Here is a 300-nt window from a genome sequence, read left to right as displayed (position 1 = left end):
ACCAGGCTGCAGTCGATGGACCCAGAGAAGTATGGCGATGGCGTCAATTGCACGTGTAGATTGGTGTTCTCGACGTTTCGATAGACACTACGAGGGAGTAGCTCGTAAACTGTTATTGAAACATCGGTCGATGCGATCACGCCCACTTTCGTGCTATCAACAGACACCTCCTTCCATGTATAGCCCTTGCATTTTAAATGAAGATACATCTCTTCGGACCCATCGACATCTTTGAGCGCCCAATTGCTCACTGTGATAAGTGCAGCGGTGTTCTCCATTATTAACTGTGTTGCTGGGGTC

The sequence above is a fragment of the Phytophthora parasitica genome, assembly GCF_000247585.1.
Source record: "Phytophthora parasitica INRA-310 unplaced genomic scaffold supercont2.48, whole genome shotgun sequence".
Lineage (NCBI taxonomy): Eukaryota > Oomycota > Peronosporomycetes > Peronosporales > Peronosporaceae > Phytophthora > Phytophthora nicotianae.
This window is presented reverse-complemented; position numbering follows the sequence as displayed.